Source organism: Oncorhynchus clarkii, unplaced genomic scaffold (assembly GCF_045791955.1).
Source record: "Oncorhynchus clarkii lewisi isolate Uvic-CL-2024 unplaced genomic scaffold, UVic_Ocla_1.0 unplaced_contig_10339_pilon_pilon, whole genome shotgun sequence".
Taxonomy (NCBI): Eukaryota; Metazoa; Chordata; class Actinopteri; order Salmoniformes; family Salmonidae; genus Oncorhynchus; species Oncorhynchus clarkii.
This window is the reverse complement of record NW_027261100.1, coordinates 1-16,115: the sequence shown is the minus strand read 5'-3', so window position 1 is coordinate 16,115 and position 16,115 is coordinate 1. Positions and strand designations below refer to the sequence as shown.

The 16,115-nt window shown below is 40.8% G+C and overlaps 5 non-coding genes across 5 annotated transcripts; all 5 read right to left on the bottom strand.

Moving 5' to 3' along the window:
- Positions 1 to 8,920: 8,920 nt before the first annotated feature.
- On the bottom strand, positions 8,921 to 8,994 carry trnai-aau (transfer RNA isoleucine (anticodon AAU)). The gene has a single exon. It is a non-coding gene; the product is annotated as a tRNA-Ile (tRNA).
- Positions 8,995 to 9,867: 873 nt separating this feature from the next.
- On the bottom strand, positions 9,868 to 9,940 carry trnaf-gaa (transfer RNA phenylalanine (anticodon GAA)). The gene has a single exon. It is a non-coding gene; the product is annotated as a tRNA-Phe (tRNA).
- An 82-nt stretch (positions 9,941 to 10,022) lies between these two features.
- On the bottom strand, positions 10,023 to 10,096 carry trnai-aau (transfer RNA isoleucine (anticodon AAU)). The gene has a single exon. It is a non-coding gene; the product is annotated as a tRNA-Ile (tRNA).
- Positions 10,097 to 10,688: 592 nt separating this feature from the next.
- On the bottom strand, positions 10,689 to 10,762 carry trnai-aau (transfer RNA isoleucine (anticodon AAU)). Its single transcript has one exon. It is a non-coding gene; the product is annotated as a tRNA-Ile (tRNA).
- Positions 10,763 to 15,411: 4,649 nt separating this feature from the next.
- On the bottom strand, positions 15,412 to 15,484 carry trnaf-gaa (transfer RNA phenylalanine (anticodon GAA)). Its single transcript has one exon. It is a non-coding gene; the product is annotated as a tRNA-Phe (tRNA).
- Positions 15,485 to 16,115: the final 631 nt, after the last annotated feature.

The following is a 16,115-nucleotide window of genomic DNA, read 5'->3' as shown; positions in this document are numbered from 1 at the left end:
TTATCTCGAAAACGGAAAATATTTCGAAGCCGAAACTTGGTGAGCGTAGGTTTGGCATAATGGGCAGTTGGCCCCGAACAAGATGGCGTCTAGGCCTCAACGGTTTTTGAGTTATGGCCGTTTTTCTGGGATTAAAGGTCCAAAATGGAAGTAGAGAAATTATTTTTCCACTTCAGGTCAAAGTCAAGGAGCCTCCGGTGTCAATAAAAAAAGAACCAGCCATTTATCTATCGTCATTTAAGAGAAACGGAACAATGACAACTTGTTGATGGTCACAAATAGGCGTTTTTTTTTTTCAACGGTTACAGATCCAGTTGCAGGGTGTTCATACGAATCTTTTTAAAGTGTGCTGCGGAGCTCTGCGAGATTTCTGTGATTTTCTATGATTTTCTGAAATAACACACACATACTAAACCCTCCGTAAATAACTCAGTTCTTAACGTAAAGACTTAAAACTCAGGATTATGTAAAAGCATACCCCAATGAGGATATGTGCCAACCGGAAGTGCCATAATTGGTGTCTCAGGGGCTGTTTCGAAGGGTTAAAAAAGTCTGATCTGTCCAAAACTTCATATATGTGATTAGGCAACCCCCATGAACTGTAAATCAGTCATTTTTCCCCAAAAAAATCAAAGGAAAAAAAAATCACACTAAAACACAACTTGGATGGAGGGACGTATTGGGGTGCGTAGAGACAGACAGTGGCTGCAATAGTTAGCTTTGTTGGAGCTAAAAAAGAACCGTCAGACCTAGAGTTCTGAAACTTTAGAAACCTGTTCTAGACCTCCGGTCGATGGTACGTGGTGAGTTACGTGGCTCTAGACGGTTCTCGGACCGAGAAACAGCCTCGTACATTTGCAATACCTTCAATTCATTTTGACCATCACAAAAATGACGACGTTTAGAAAAGTCTCAGAGACGCAAGGCTAGGTGCATTGAAACCGGCTCGGCCCATAGAGACGGACCCCAACGTTTCTGTCCGATAGCTCGTTCAAGGACCCTGTAGCAAGGCATGGAAAAAAGTGGATTTTCAGCACCAGTTAGGGTTTTTCTCGGACACCAAATGACCTATCGAGCCGAAACTCGGGATTCGGGGTCGCCTCACATAGGACTTCACATAATGTCCGAACTGGACCCGCAGCTAGAACGTAACTATGTGTTTTACCTTTTTATTATGTTTTAAACTAAAGGCGCTGTGAATTATGGGACTGCTCTGACATATGTGATAGTTGGCTTCTAAATGAGTAGTAAAAAGTGGGTTTGGTGTCATAATGACATCTAATTGACTGATGGACACTGACTTGCTAGTTGACTTTTGTGCATTTGCAATATGTTTAAACGGAGAGGGACCATCACCAAAATGGCATTCTGAAATCAACACAAAAAATGGCATCACCATAGTCTCCAGACTGTGCTGAGTTCAACGAGCTATCCCGCTTGACCGTAGCTCGCTCGGTCTAAGCGCAACGACCATTAGAAAAGTAGGCCCAAAATGAAGCCTGCCCCACAATGTCATTTGCTTTTGAGTGACAGTGAGAGAACCGTTTAGGTGAGAAGAAAAATTCCACCACATGAATGTTCCTAAGGTCCTCCCGATCCGTGCAAGCCTAACCTTGACCGTGTGGCATTAACCCTTAACAGTAAAACAGTGTTTTTTGATCTCACAGATTACAGTGTCATCTCTCCCCATAGGAATACATTGCCTGCACCCCTAATTTCAACCTGAAGTCTATATGGGTTATGAATGCCGTATGAACCTGTCTTCGGTACCAGTCCATCAAGCCACTATGAGGTCTACCTGTGTTGATTCTGAGCTTCCTGGACCAACCGGAAGTGGTTAAAATGCCCCTAAAAGTGTTTACCCATACCCTGCCTGCAGTTTGACAGACATAGTGCATTCAACCCTGTGTAAATCAGTCAGTTCTTAACGTAAGGACTTAAAACTCAGGATTCTGTAACAGCATACCCCAATGAGGATATGTGTTGATTTATAGCTTCCTGTGCCAACCGGAAGTGCCATAATTGGTGTCTCAGGGGCTGTTTCGAGGGGTTAAAAAAGTCTGATCTTTCCAAAACTTCATATGTGTGATTAGGCAACCCCCATGAACTGTAAATCAGTCATTTTTCCCCAAAAATGTCAAAGGAAAAAAAAATCACACTAAAACACAACTTGGAAGGAGGGACGTATTGGGGTGCGTAGAGACAGACAGTGGCTGCAATAGTTAGCTTTGTTGGAGCTAAAAAAGAACCGTCAGACCTAGAGTTCCGAAACTTTAGAAACCTGTTCTAGACCTCCGGTCGATGGTACGTGGCTCTAGACGGTTCTCGGACCGAGAAACAGCCTCGTACGTTTGCAATACCTTCAATTCATTTTGACCATCACAAAAATGACGACGTTTAGAAAAGTCTCAGAGACGCAAGACTAGGTGCATTGAAACCGGCTCGGCCCATAGAGACGGACCCCAACATTTCTGTCCGATAGCTCGTTCAAGGACCCCGTAGCAAGGCATGGAAAAAAAGTGGATTTTCAGCACCAATTAGGGTTTTTCTCGGACACCAAATGACCTATCGAGCCGAAACTCGGGATTCGGGGTCGCCTCACATAGGACTTCACATAATGTCCGAACTGGACCCGCAGCTAGAACGTAACTATGTGTTTTACCTTTTTATTATGTTTTAAACTGAAGGCGCTGTGAATTATGGGCCTGCTCTGACATATGTGATAGTTGGCTTCTAAATGAGTAGGAAAAAGTGGGTTTGGTGTCAATTGATATCCGTTTGGTGTCATAATGACATCTAATTGACTGATGGACACTGACTTTTGTGCATTTGCAATATGTTTAAACGGAGAGGGACCATCACCAAAATGTCATTCTGAAATCAACACAAAAAATGGCATCACCATAGTCTCCAGACTGTGCCGAGTTCAACGAGACGCCCCGCTTGACCGTAGCTCGTTCTGAGTGCAGCGAACTTGAAAAAAAGAAGGCCCAAAATGAAGCCTGCCCCACAATGTCATTTGATTTTGGGTGGCAGTGAGAGAACCGTTAGGGTGAGAAGCACAATTCGACCTCAGGTGCGTTCCTGAGGTCCTCCCGATCCGTGCAAGCCTAACCTTGACCGTGTGGCATTAACCCTTCACAGTAAAAAGAAGGTGTTTACTTGAAACAGCTTGCTTTGACTTCTCTCCCCATAGGAATACATTGCCTGCACCTCTAAATTCAACCTGAAGCCTATGTGGGTTATGAATGCCTTATGAACCTGTCTTCTAAGACAGTCCATCAGGCCACTATGAGGTCTACCTGTGTCGAATCTAAGCTTCCTGGAGCAACCGGAAGTGGTTAAAATCACCCTAAAAGTGTATACCCATACACTGCCTGCAGTTTGATAGACATAGTGCATTCAACCCTGTGTAGATCAGTCAATTCTTAACGTAAAGACTTAAAACTCAGGATTCTGTAAGTGGCTATGTCAACCAAGATATGTGTTAACTTATAGCTTCCTGTGCCAACCGGAAGTGCCATAATTGGTGTCTCAGGGGCTGTTTCGAGGGGTTAAAAAAGTCTGATCTCTCCAAAATGTCATATGTGTGACTAGGCAACCCTTCTGAACTGTAAATCAGTCATTTCTCCCAACAGATGTCAAAGAAAACCTCCCTCACACACACACAGGAAGGATGGAGTGATAAAGTGCGGTGCTTAAAGACACAGAGAGCAGGAAATGGCATTACCATAATCCCTAGGCCGTGCCGAGTTCAACGAGATATCCCTCTTGACCGTAGCTCGCTCGGTCTAGGCGCAGCGACCATTAGAAAGTAGGCCCAAAATGTAGCCTGCCCCACAATGTCATTTGATTTTGGGTGAGAGTGAGAGAACCGTTAGGGTGAGAAGACAAATTCCACCACAGGAATGTTCCTAAGGTCCTCTCGATCCGTGCAAGCCTAACCTTGACCGTGTGGCATTAACCCTTAACAGTAAAACAGTGTTTTTTGATCTCACAGATTACAGTGTCATCTCTCCCCATAGGAATACATTGCCTGCACCCCTAATTTCAACCTGAAGTCTATATGGGTTATGAATGCCGTATGAACCTGTCTTCGGTACCAGTCCATCAGGCCACTATGAGGTCTACCTGTGTTGATTCTAAGCTTCCTGGACCAACCGGAAGTGGTTAAAATCACCCTAAAAGTGTTTACCCATACCCTGTCTGCAGTTTGATAGACATAGTGCATTCAACCCTGTGTAAATCAGTCAATTCTTAACGTAAGGACTTAAAACTCAGGATTCTGTAACAGCATACCCCAATGAGGATATGTGTTGATTTATAGCTTCCTGTGCCAACCGGAAGTGCCATAATTGGTGTCTCAGGGGCTGTTTCGAAGGGTTAAAAAAGTCAGATCTGTCCAAAACTTCATATATGTGATTAGGCAACCCCCATGAACTGTAAATCAGTCATTTTTCCCCAAAAAAATCAAAGGAAAAAAAAATCACACTAAAACACAACTTGGATGGAGGGACGTATTGGGGTGCGTAGAGACAGACAGTGGCTGCAATAGTTAGCTTTGTTGGAGCTAAAAAAGAACCGTCAGACCTAGAGTTCTGAAACTTTAGAAACCTGTTCTAGACCTCCGGTCGATGGTACGTGGTGAGTTACGTGGCTCTAGACGGTTCTCGGACCGAGAAACAGCCTCGTACATTTGCAATACCTTCAATTCATTTTGACCATCACAAAAATGACGACGTTTAGAAAAGTCTCAGAGATGCAAGGCTAGGTGCATTGAAACTGGCTCGGCCCATAGAGACGGACCCCAACGTTTCTGTCCGATAGCTCGTTCAAGGACCCTGTAGCAAGGCATGGAAAAAAGTGAATTTTCAGCACCAATTAGGGTTTTTCTCGGACACCAAATGACCTATCGAGCCGAAACTTGGGATTCGGGGTCGCCTCAGCTAGGCTAACACATAACATAAGAAATGGACCCGCAGCTAGAACGTAACTACGTGTTTTATGGTTTTTTTATGGTTTGAACCGAAGGCGTTGTGAATTTTGGGCCAGCTCTGAAGTATGTAATAGTTGGCTACTAAACGAGTTGGAAAAAGTGGGTTTGGTGTCAGTTTGTATCAGTTTGGTGTCAGAATGATATCTAATTGACTGATGGACTCTTGTCCACTTGACTCTTGTACATTTGCAATATGTTTAAACAGTGAGGTACCATCACCAAAAGCGACATTCTGAAATCAACCCTAACGAGCGATTGAGATGAACCAGAATCACTGCAAAGCCATCCCGAGTTCATCGGGCCAGTCAATTTCACATTCCTGCAGGATTTTTATAGCATGACCAATTGGTGATGGTACCTGCCCATTGAAACATATTGCAAATGCACAGTGACTTTGAAAAAGTAAGGAAACATAAACAATTTTTTTTTATTTTTGGGTGACCAGTTGCACGTGCATTTGCAATATGATTCTATAGTGAAAAAACATCACCAAATGCGACATTCTGAAATCTACCCTAACGAGCGATTGAGATGAACCAGAAACACTGCAAAGCCATCCCGAGTTCATCGGTCCAGTCAATTTCACATTCCTGCAGGATTTTTATAGCATGACCAATTCGTGATGATACCTGCCCATTAAAACATATTGCAAATGCACAGTGACTTTGAAAAAGTAAGGAAACATAAACAATTTTTTTTTATTTTTGGGTGACCAGTTGCACGTGCATTTGCAATATGATTCTATAGTGAAAAAACATCACCAAATGCGACATTCTGAAATCAACCCAAACGAGCGATTGAGATGACCCAGAATCACTGCAAAGCCATTCCGAGTTCATCGGGCCAGTCAATTTCACATTCCTGCAGGATTTTTATAGCATGACCAATTCGTGATGGTACCTGCCCATTAAAACATATTGCAAATGCACAGTGACTTTGAAAAAGTAAGGAAACATAAACAATTTATTTTTATTTTTGGGTGACCAGTTGCACGTGCATTTGCAATATGATTCTATAGTGAAAAAACATCACCAAATGCGACATTCTGAAATCAACCCAAACGAGCGATTGAGATGACCCAGAATCACTGCAAAGCCATCCCGAGTTCATCGGGCCAGTCAATTTCACATTCCTGCAGGATTTTTATAGCATGACCAATTCGTGATGGTACCTGCCGATTGAAACATATTGCAAATGCACAGTGACTTTGAAAAAGTAAGGAAACATAAACAAAAAAAAATTTTTTTTTTTTTTTTTTTTGGGTGACCAGTTGCACGTGCATTTGCAATATGATTCTATAGTGAAAAAACATCACCAAAAGCGACATTCTGAAATCAACCCAAACGAGCGATTGAGATGACCCAGAATCACTGCAAAGCCATCCCGAGTTCATCGGTCCAGTCAATTTCACATTCCTGCAGGATTTTTATAGCATGACCAATTCGTGATGGTACCTGCCCATTAAAACATATTGCAAATGCACAGTGACTTTGAAAAAGTAAGGAAACATAAACAATTTATTTTTATTTTTGGGTGACCAGTTGCACGTGCATTTGCAATATGATTCTATAGTGAAAAAGCATCACCAAAAGCGACATTCTGAAATCAACCCAAACGAGCGATTGAGATGACCCAGAATCACTGCAAAGCCATCCCGAGTTCATCCGGCCAGTCAATTTCACATTCCTGCAGGATTTTTATAGCATGACAAATTCGTGATGGTACCTGCCCATTAAAACATATTGCAAATGCACAGTGACTTTGAAAAAGTAAGGAAACATAGAATCAAATTTTTTTTTTTGGGTTACCAGTTGCACATTTCAGATCACCAGTTGCACATTTCAGATCACCAGTTGCACGGAGGAAAATCGTTACTTTTGACTTTGACTTTTGACTTCCTATGATATCATATTGCAAATGGACAAAACATATGCCTTATGCACAAGTAAAACAAAAAAAAATTATGATAATACAAGTTGACAAAGGTATAGTTTGAGCAAAGTATAGTTTGAATTTTGAGCATGACAAATTCGTGATGGTACCTGCCCATTAAAACATATTGCAAATGCACAGTGACTTTGAAAAAGTAAGGAAACATAAACAAATGGACATAATGAAATCATCATTTTTTTTTTCCGGTTACCAGTTGCACGCGCATTTGCAATATGATTCTATAGTGAAAAAACATCACCAAATGGACATGATGAAATCAACACAACGAGTGATGGAAATGAACAACTATCACTGCCCGGCCGTCCCGAGTTCATCAGTTCAGTCAATTTTGGCCCCCAAAAAAATTGACTTTTGACTTTGACTTTTGACTTCCTGTGAAATCATATTGCAAATGGACAAATCATATTCCTTATGCACAAGTAAAAAAAATAAAATTATGATAAAACATTTTACAAAAGTATATTCATACACTTCTTACACATGATTAATTGTCTTAAAATCGAAACAATTTCGAAAAACGGTCCAGAAAGCACTTTTTTTAGTTTTTAAAGTTTAAAAAAAAATCACATTTTCGACTTTTGACATTCTATTAAATCATATTGCAAATGGACAAAACATATGCCTTATGCACAAGTTAAAAAAAATAATATATATATGATAATAAAATACGAATAAAGTATGTTGATACAGTTCTTATACGTGTGTAATTGACACAAAATTCGAAAGAATTTTGAAAAACGGTCCAGAAAGCACTTTTTTAAGGATGTGTGAAGTTTTTTACCAAATTTTGACATTTTTGACTTTTGACTTTTGACTTCCTATGAAATCATATTCCAAATGGAGAAAACATATGCCTTATGCACAAGTAAAAAAAAAAAAAAAAAAATGATAATAAAGTATGACTAAAGTATGTTGATAAAGTTCTTATACATGTGTAATTGACATAAAAATTGAAAGAATTTTGAAAAACGGTCCAGAAAGCACTTTTTTAAGGATGTGTGAAGTTTTTTACCAAATTTTGACATTTTTGACTTTTGACTTTTGACTTCCTATGAAATCATATTGCAAATGGACAAAACATATGCCTTATGCGCATGTAATTAAAAAAAAAAAAATGTGATATCAAAATTGGACAAAAGTATATTCATACAGTAAAGGAAATGAGCAATAGCCCCAGCTGGTGTCTACAATATGAAGCAATCTTTTCTTTAAAATGGTCCGACTAATTAGAACATGACATGAGCGTTTACAGTTTAAATGTGTAATTGACAAAAAAAGCGAAAGAATTTTGAAAAACGGCCCAGAAAGCACTTTTTTAAGGGGTGATAAGTTTTGGGAAAAAAAATCATTTTTTCAAAATTTTGCTTTTGGATGTTGACTTGGGTTGCATTTCCAACATGAAAAACCCCGGTGGAGCGCACTCGCCCCCTGTTGGATTTTTGAGGTGTTACAATTGGCAATTGCCATATGGCATTTGCCATATACTTTGCACGAATCAACGCCGCTTTGGGTGGTATTGGACATCGTGTATATGGTTTGTCCAATGCCAATATCTTGCCATTCATTTTTGTCCAATTCAGGGGGGTATTCCCTTACATGGATCCAAGAAAACTCCAGTTCACACTTCATGCAGCCTTGTCTTACGACAACCTACTGTCATGTAACAATGACAAGCAACTTTCCTGTAACACTGATGTCAAAATGTCAGATGAAAAAGCAAGAAATTACTTACTTTCAGAGGAGCAGCGTAGTACACACCATTGAGGCCCACAAACAAAGCTGTGGATAGTTTCCTTGAAGCCAGAGCATGAAGAAAGAACAAATACAAATGCTGAAACCCGGATCGAACCAGGGACCTTTAGTCTTCCTCTCCCAACTGAGCTATTTCGGCAATTCAAATTTTATTTCTGTGGCACCCTTGACAATTCACATGCATGTGACTCACAATTTTGACACTCAAAATGTATATCATAGCCAGTACGGGGATCGAACCCATGACCTTGGAGTTATTAGCACCACACTCTAACCAACTGAGCTAACCGGCCATTTGCTATTTTGCTCAATTGTTGAAATGCACCGAGCCTCTGCAAGTGCTGGCACGTAAACAAACAAGTCCACCAACAGCATAGCCTGACAAGACTGGACCCTCTAGGTTGCTTCTTGCGGAAATTCCAAACGGCTGGGGAATTAGCTCAAATGCTTTGCATGCGTGAGGTAGTGGGATCGATGCCTGCATTCTCCAAAAGCATATTCTTTCATGGATCCAAGAAAACTCCAGTTCACACTTCATGCAGCCTTGTCTTACGACAACCTACTGTCATGTAAACAATGACAAGAAACTGTCATGTAACAATGACAAGAAACTCTCATGTAACCCTGATGTCACAATGTCAGATGAAAAAGAAAGACATTACTTACTTTCAGAGAGCAGCGTATCACACACTCTAACCAACTGAGCTAACCGGCCGCTGGCTACAGAGCACAGTTGTTGAGATGCACCGAGCCTCTGCAAGTGCTGGAGCACAAACTAACAAGTCCACCAACAGCATAGCCTGACAAGACTGGACACTCTTGGTTGCTCCTTGTGGCAATTCCAAACAGCTGGGGAATTTGATCAATTGGTATTGTGTTTGCTTAGCATGCTATAGGTAGTGGGATCGATGCCCGCATTCCCCAAAAACATTTTTTTTTGTGGATCCAAGAAAGCTCCAGTTCACACTTCATGCAGCCTTGTCTTACGACAACCTACTGTCATGTAACAATGACAAGCAACTTTCCTGTAACACTGATGTCAAAATGTCAGATGAAAAAGCAAGAAATTACTTACTTTCAGAGGAGCAGCGTAGCACACACCATTGAGGCCCACAAACAAAGCTGTGGATAGTTTCCTTGAAGCCAGAGCATGAAGAAAGAACAAATGCCGAAACCCGGGATCGAACCAGGGACCTTTAGATCTTCAGTCTAACGCTCTCCCAACTGAGCTATTTCGGCAATTCACTAATTTTATTTCTGTGGCACCCTTGACAATTCACATGCATGTGACTCACAATTTTGACACTCAAAATGTACATCATAACCAGTACGGGGATCGAACCCATGACCTTGGCGTTATTAGCATCACACTCTAACCAACTGAGCTAACCGGCCATTTGGTATTTTGCTCAATTGTGGAAATGCACCGAGCCTCTGCAAGTGCTGGCACGTAAACAAACAAGTCCACCAACAGCATAGCCTGACAAGACTGGACCCTCTAGGTTGCTTCTTGCGGAAATTCCAAACGGCTGGGGAATTAGCTCAAATGCTTAGCAAGCGTGAGGTAGTGGGATCGATGCCTGCATTCTCCAAAAGCAAATTCTTTCATGGATCCAAGAAAACTCCAGTTCACACTTCATGCAGCCTTGTCTTACGACAACCTACTGTCATGTAACAATGACAAGCAACTTTCCTGTAACACTGATGTCAAAATGTCAGATGAAAAAGCAAGAAATTACTTACTTTCAGAGGAGCAGCGTAGCACACACCATTGAGGCCCACAAACAAAGCTGTGGATAGTTTCCTTGAATCCATAGCATGAAGAAAGAACAAATACAAATGCCGAAACCCGGGATCGAACCAGGGACCTTCAGTCTAACGCTCTCCCAACTGAGCTATTTCGGCAATTCATTAAATGTATTTCTGTGTCACCCTTGACAATTCACATGCATGTGACTCACAATTTTGACACTCAAAGTGTACATCATAACCAGTACGGGGATCGAACCCATGACCTTGGCGTTATTAGCACCACACTCTAACCAACTGAGCTAACCGGCCATTTGCTATTTTGCTCAATTGTTGAAATGCACCGAGCCTCTGCAAGTGCTGGCACGTAAACAAACAAGTCCACCAACAGCATAGCCTGACAAGACTGGACCCTCTAGGTTGCTTCTTGCGGAAATTCCAAACGGCTGGGGAATTAGCTCAAATGCTTTGCATGCGTGAGGTAGTGGGATCGATGCCTGCATTCTCCAAAAGCAAATTATTTCATACATAAGGGAACATTTCGGCATTTCGTGTATGATCAGTGAAAAAGTCCATATTGCAAATGTACGGTCCCTTACTAGACGTCCGAAAACATTTGTAAAATTTGCGGTCGGCGTCGGCCCGTGCGGTAGGGCCAGACCTACCGGGAAGTCATCAAAAGAACTTTGTCGGACATTCGGTTTCCGTTTTATAAAATAAACAAGTTTTGGACCATTTTTCCGCTATCCCGGAAATTCCCACAAGAGGGCATACGGAATCATATGGCAATTTGGCAAAACATCACGAATCACGACGGGGCCTTATCTCGAAAACGAAAAATATTTCGAAGCCGAAACTTGGTGAGCGTAGGTTTGGCATAATGGGCAGTTGGCCCCGAACAAGATGGCGTCTAGGCCTCAACGGTTTTTGAGTTATGGCCGTTTTTCTGGGATTAAAGGTCCAAAATGGAAGTAGAGAAATTATTTTTCCACTTCAGGTCAAAGTCAAGGAGCCTCCGGTGTCAATAAAAAAAGAACCAGCCATTTATCTATCGTCATTTAAGAGAAACGGAACAATGACAACTTGTTGATGGTCACAAATAGGCGTTTTTTTTTTCAACGGTTACAGATCCAGTTGCAGGGTGTTCATACGAATCTTTTTAAAGTGTGCTGCGGAGCTCTGCGAGATTTCTGTGATTTTCTATGATTTTCTGAAATAACACACACATACTAAACCCTCCGTAAATAACTCAGTTCTTAACGTAAAGACTTAAAACTCAGGATTATGTAAAAGCATACCCCAATGAGGATATGTGGTGACTTATAGCTTCCTAGGCCAACCGGAAGTGCCATAATTGGTGTCTCAGGGGCTGTTTCGAAGGGTTAAAAAATTCATTTTGACCATTACGAAAATGACGACGTTTAGAAAAGTCTCAGAGACGCAAGGCTAGGTGCATTGAAACCGGCTCGGCCCATAGAGACGGACCCCAACGTTTCTGTCCGATAGCTCGTTCAAGGACCCTGTAGCAAGGCATGGAAAAAAGTGGATTTTCAGCACCAATTAGGGTTTTTCTCGGACACCAAATGACCTATCGAGCCGAAACTTGGGATTCGGGGTCGCCTCAGCTAGGCCAACACATAACATAAGAAATGGACCCGCAGCTAGAACGTAACTACGTGTTTTATGGTTTTTTTATGGTTTGAACCGAAGGCGTTGTGAATTTTGGGCCAGCTCTGAAGTATGTAATAGTTGGCTACTAAACGAGTTGGAAAAAGTGGGTTTGGTGTCAGTTTGTATCAGTTTGGTGTCAGAATGATATCTAAATGACTGATGGACTCTTGTCCACTTGACTCTTGTACATTTGCAATATGTTTAAACAGTGAGGTACCATCACCAAAAGCGACATTCTGAAATCAACCCTAACGAGCGATTGAGATGAACCAGAATCACTGCAAAGACATCCCGAGTTCATCGGGCCAGTCAATTTCACATTCCTGCAGGATTTTTATAGCATGACCAATTGGTGATGGTACCTGCCCATTAAAACATATTGCAAATGCACAGTGACTTTGAAAAAGTAAGGAAACATAAACAATTTTTTTTTATTTTTGGGTGACCAGTTGCACGTGCATTTGCAATATGATTCTATAGTGAAAAAACATCACCAAATGCGACATTCTGAAATCTACCCTAACGAGCGATTGAGATGAACCAGAATCACTGCAAAGCCATCCCGAGTTCATCGGTCCAGTCAATTTCACATTCCTGCAGGATTTTTATAGCATGACCAATTCGTGATGGTACCTGCCCATTAAAACATATTGCAAATGCACAGTGACTTTGAAAAAGTAAGGAAACATAAACAAAACATTTTTATTTTTGGGTGACCAGTTGCACGTGCATTTGCAATATGATTCTATAGTGAAAAAACATCACCAAATGCGACATTCTGAAATCAACCCAAACGAGCGATTGAGATGACCCAGAATCACTGCAAAGCCATCCCGAGTTCATCGGGCCAGTCAATTTCACATTCCTGCAGGATTTTTATAGCATGACCAATTCGTGATGGTACCTGCCCATTAAAACATATTGCAAATGCACAGTGACTTTGAAAAAGTAAGGAAACATAAACACATTTTTTTTATTTTTGGGTGACCAGTTGCACGTGCATTTGCAATATGATTCTATAGTGAAAAAACATCACCAAAAACGACATTCTGAAATCAACCCAAACGAGCGATTGAGATGACCCAGAATCACTGCAAAGCCATCCCGAGTTCATCCGGCCAGTCAATTTCACATTCCTGCAGGATTTTTATAGCATGACAAATTCGTGATGGTACCTGCCCATTAAAACATATTGAAAATGCACAGTGACTTTGAAAAAGTAAGGAAACATAGAATCAAATTTTTTTTTTTTGGGTTACCAGTTGCACATTTCAGATCACCAGTTGCACATTTCAGATCACCAGTTGCACATTTCAGATCACCAGTTGCACGGAGGAAAATCGTTACCTCTGACTTTGACTTTTGACTTCCTATGACATCATATTGCAAATGGACAAAACATATGCCTTATGCACAAGTAAAACAAAAAAAAATTATGATAATACAAGTTGACAAAGGTATAGTTTGAGCAAAGTATAGTTTGAATTTTGAGCATGACAAATTCGTGATGGTACCTGCCCATTAAAACATATTGCAAATGCACAGTAACTTTGAAAAAGTAAGGAAACATAAACAAATGGACATAATGAAATCATCATTTTTTTTCTTCCGGTTACCAGTTGCACGCGCATTTGCAATATAATTCTATAGTGAAAAAACATCACCAAATGGACATGATGAAATCAACACAACGAGTGATGGAAATGAACAACTATCACTGCCCGGCCGTCCCGAGTTCATCAGTTCAGTCAATTTTGGCCCCCAAAAAAATTGACTTTTGACTTTGACTTTTGACTTCCTATGAAATCATATTGCAAATGGACAAATCATATTCCTTATGCACAAGTAAAAAAAATAAAATTATGATAAAACATTTTACAAAAGTATATTCATACACTTCTTACACATGATTAATTGTCTTAAAATCGAAACAATTTTGAAAAACGGTCTAGAAAGCACTTTTTTTAGTTTTTAAAGTTTAAAAAAAAAATCACATTTTCGACTTTTGACATCCTATTAAATCATATTGCAAACGGACAAAACATATGCCTTAAGCACAAGTAAAAAAAAAATAAAAAAAATTATGATAATAAAATACGAATAAAGTATGTTGATACAGTTCTTATACATGTGTAATTGACACAAAATTCGAAAGAATTTTGAAAAACGGTCCAGAAAGCACTTTTTTAAGGGTGTGTGAAGTTTTTTATAAAATTTTGACATTTTTGACTTTTGACTTTTGACTTCCTATGAAATCATATTGCAAATGGACAAAACATATGCCTTATGCGCATGTAATTAAAAAAAAAAAATTTGATATCAAAATTGCCATATGGCATTTGCCATATACTTTGCACGAATCAACGCCGCTTTGGGTGGTATTGGACATCGTGTATATGGTTTGTCCAATGCCAATATCTTGCCATTCATTTTTGTCCAATTCAGGGGGGTATTCCCTTACATGGATCCAAGAAAACTCCAGTTCACACTTCATGCAGCCTTGTCTTACGACAACCTACTGTCATGTAACAATGACAAGAAACTGTCATGTAACAATGACAAGAAACTGCCTGCGTTCTCCAAAAGCACATTCTTTCATGGATCCAAGAAAACTCCAGTTCACACTTCATGCAGCCTTGTCATACGACAACCTACTGTCATGTAACAATGACAAGCAACTTTCCTGTAACACTGATGTCAAAATGTCAGATGAAAAAGCAAGAAATTACTTACTTTCAGAGGAGCAGCGTAGCACACACCATTGAGGCCCACAAACAAAGCTGTGGATAGTTTCCTTGAAGCCAGAGCATGAAGAAAGAACAAATACAAATGCCGAAACAAATGCTAACAGAGCACAGTTGTTGAGATGCACCGAGCCTCTGCAAGTGCTGGAGCACAAACTAACAAGTCCACCAACAGCATAGCCTGACAAGACTGGACACTCTTGGTTGCTCCTTGTGGCAATTCCAAACAGCTGGGGAATTTGATCAATTGGTATTGTGTTTGCTTAGCATGCTGTAGGTAGTGGGATCGATGCCCGCATTCCCCAAAAACGTTTTTTTTGTGGATCCAAGAAAGCTCCAGTTCACACTTCATGCAGCCTTGTCTTACGACAACCTACTGTCATGTAACAATGACAAGCAACTTTCCTGTAACACTGATGTCAAAATGTCAGATGAAAAAGCAAGAAATTACTTACTTTCAGAGGAGCAGCGTAGCACACACCATTGAGGCCCACAAACAAAGCTGTGGATAGTTTCCTTGAAGCCAGAGCATGAAGAAAGAACAAATGCCGAAACCCGGGATCGAACCAGGGACTTTTAAATCTTCAGTCTAACGCTCTCCCAACTGAGCTATTTTGGCAATTCGCTAATTTTATTTCTGTGGCACCCTTGACAATTCACATGCATGTGACTCACAATTTTGACACTCAAAATGTACATCATAGCCAGTACGGGGATCAAACCCACGACCTTGGTGTTATTAGCACCACACTCTAACCAACTGAGCTAACCGGCCATTTGCTATTTTGCTCAATTGTTGAAATGCACCGAGCCTCTGCAAGTGCTGGCACGTAAACAAACAAGTCCACCAACAGCATAGCCTGACAAGACTGGACCCTCTAGGTTGCTTCTTGCGGAAATTCCAAACGGCTGGGGAATTAGCTCAAATGCTTTGCATGCGTGAGGTAGTGGGATCGATGCCTGCATTCTCCAAAAGCATATTCTTTCATGGATCCAAGAAAACTCCAGTTCACACTTCATGCAGCCTTGTCTTACGACAACCTACTGTCATGTAAACAATGACAAGAAACTGTCATGTAACAATGACAAGAAACTCTCATGTAACACTGATGTCACAATGTCAGATGAAAAAGAAAGACATTAGAGAGAAAATAGCGGGCCTCAATGGCGGGCCTTCATGCAGCCTTGTCTTACGACAACCTACTGTCATGTAAACAATGACAAGAAACTGTCATGTAACAATGACAAGA